The 2,267-nt window shown below is 27.5% G+C and overlaps 1 long non-coding RNA gene across 1 annotated transcript in view; it reads right to left on the bottom strand.

Moving 5' to 3' along the window:
* Positions 1-1,212, bottom strand: part of LOC112516017 — a 2,219-nt gene extending 1,007 nt beyond the window's left edge. The window contains exons 1-2 of the long non-coding RNA XR_003069567.1: positions 1,023-1,212; positions 589-671 (exon numbers count right to left, since the gene is read on the bottom strand). This is a non-coding gene — a long non-coding RNA (uncharacterized LOC112516017). The remainder of the gene's footprint in view (positions 1-588; positions 672-1,022) is intronic.
* Positions 1,213-2,267: the final 1,055 nt, after the last annotated feature.

Below are 2,267 nucleotides of genomic sequence, written 5' to 3'. Positions count from 1 at the left end.
AAATATAAATCCTTTGTATAATTCATATTTAACAAATACCAAAAATATTTCATTAGATAAATTGCGTTTAAAGGATGAAAACAAGGACCCAGGACTATTAGTCTTTTTTTTAATATAAAAACAAAACAAAATTAAATTCTATAGATGAACATTTCCAATCACATCAATATTTAATATATATTAAATAATATTTTGTTTAATATTTTTAAATTAAAAAATACATTGAAGTAGTTTAAATTTGTATTAAAAAAGTAATTTATAATCAACAAAATATAATTAGAAACTTGTTACAATAAAGATTTAATCAATGTCAGAATACTAGATTGCATAAAATAATAGATTAAAAAAATGTTTTAAGAAACAAAATTAAACTCCCTTCCACCAAAGCATCGATTTGGTGATGAAAAAAAGATTTAAACAAAACAACAAGATTCAGATAAAGAAAAAGAAGACGTTGATGATGAATGATCAAGATTCAGATAAAGAATCAGAAAAGAAGGCCAAAACTAAAGACGATGATGATCAACCACATGCATTATATATATATATATATAGAGAGAGAGAGAGAGAGAGAGAGAGAATACTTACGTTTATGGATCCATAATAGTTTCTTTAAGTTGGATGATTGAATAATATTCGGTTGGATGAGATGTGCTTGGATCTGCAGAGACCTTAAACAAGAATGAACAATATAAATTGTTAATTCAAGAAAACCCACACGAACAAATTCAAGAAAGCTTGAAAGTAATTAAGAATGGAGTTCCTCATTTATCATAAAGAAGGCATGAATCAAGAACCAGATGGACAGAATCAAAAACCAGATGAACAAAAAGATAGCGAAAACCCATAAAGGAATACGAATACAAGATTCAGAACAGCTTAAAAGAACCAGATGTAAAACGTAAATATTTCTAAATATACAATTGAGAATTGAAGAACACATAATCAAAAAAACCAGATGTAAAACCAAAATGTTTCTGAAAACATTCTTCTTCTGGTGAGAAATCAGAGAATGAACTCACCGAATCAGGATCAACCAAAGACGATTCGTTCACGATCATCGATTTCTTCAGATATTGCGATTCAAGTTGGTGAAAATGTCGTGAACCAAGAAACCGAATCCGCACAAATCGGATTTCTTCAAATTTCTTCAGATCTTCAAATCGGAAGTCTCCTGCTGTTCTTCAATCTCTCTCTCTCTCTCTCTCTCTCTCTCTCTCTCTCTCTCTCAAGACTCGGTGTTGAAATATGGAAGAAAAGAGACGGTGGATTTGTTTTAAACCCAAATCCAGAGTATTCCTTCTGCTTCTACTTCTATTTCTATTTTTTTAATTATAAATTCTATTATAATTTTTTTTATTTATATTCAAGTAGCTGTGTAGTATTATTATTACATAGGTTATGTTGCTTTATGCATGCATGCCACTGTAGTACATAAAAAAAAGGGAATAAACAGCTTTATTTGATGCTTTTTATTATTGCTAATATTAATAAATAAAAATAATTACTAATTAATATCATTTAATTAATTTTAATTATACATTACTAGATGTGTATCATTAGAATGCAGCGGGAGCCGTGAATTTTAACAATTTTAAAGTTTCATTAGTTTTATTAGAAAAGATTTAACAATGATATAAGTTACACTTAGTCTTTACATATTAATAAAATTTAAATAAATAAGAGTTATGATTCCAATTACAGTCCATCGATGAAAAAAACTGTATGACAATTTAAAATTTGATATATTTAAAATCCAACATATTTAAACGACTCTACAAATGTGTTCGATTTATACCAAGAGCAAAGAATCAAGAGATCGAGAGCGAGACCGAGAGTTCTAGGGCAATTGAACGAGAGATGAATGAGAGAATTTTTAATAACTCACGGTGAATATCCGTTTGAATCTCAACTTGGGGGATGTGGAGAAGACATAGATGTATGAGAGGGTGAATGCATGAGTGAAAGGTGTCAAAAGTATCTTGTGAACATGAAAAGAAAATGTAATAATGTGCATTAGTAACTTGTACTATATGTTATTTTAATTTTAGATTAAAAGATTTTAAGATTGAATGTATAAAATATTAGTACTTAATGCATTATGAGTTGTTTACAAGACTTTTAAGACTTTGTGCATAAATGTATAGTATTTTATGCATTAAAAATTATTTTTAAAACTTTTGACAAATCTGATTTATAAGGTAGTATAGATATATGTATATATATATATATATATATATAATTGAGATAGAAATAAGAATAGTAAT

Source organism: Cynara cardunculus (assembly GCF_001531365.2).
Source record: "Cynara cardunculus var. scolymus isolate 2C chromosome LG 7, CcrdV1, whole genome shotgun sequence".
Lineage (NCBI taxonomy): Eukaryota > Viridiplantae > Streptophyta > Magnoliopsida > Asterales > Asteraceae > Cynara > Cynara cardunculus.
Note: the sequence above shows the minus strand (reverse complement) of the source record. Positions and strands in the feature narration are given on the sequence as shown.